The following is a 275-nucleotide window of genomic DNA, read 5'->3' on the forward strand; positions in this document are numbered from 1 at the left end:
GTGGAAACCTCGCAGCGGGCGCCAGCGTAGGACGGGGTGCAGACACAGCCGGTGCCCACGGGGGTCCCCCCGTTCTCACACAGTCCTGGGGGAGACACGGGGGCATCACGGGAGGAGCTCGGGGACACCCCGGGGTCATGGGGACCTCCTGGGCGAGGGAGTGGCAGGAGGAAGCTGAAGGTCATTTGGGGGGGGACTCACCTGAAGGAGCACCGGTGGTGGTCCCATGGGGGGTGGTGGTGGGCGCTGGGGGGGGTCCAGCGGTGGGCGCGCGG

This window comes from Corvus brachyrhynchos, unplaced genomic scaffold (genome assembly GCF_000691975.1).
Source record: "Corvus brachyrhynchos isolate BGI_N302 unplaced genomic scaffold, ASM69197v1 scaffold1513, whole genome shotgun sequence".
Classification (NCBI taxonomy): domain Eukaryota; kingdom Metazoa; phylum Chordata; class Aves; order Passeriformes; family Corvidae; genus Corvus; species Corvus brachyrhynchos.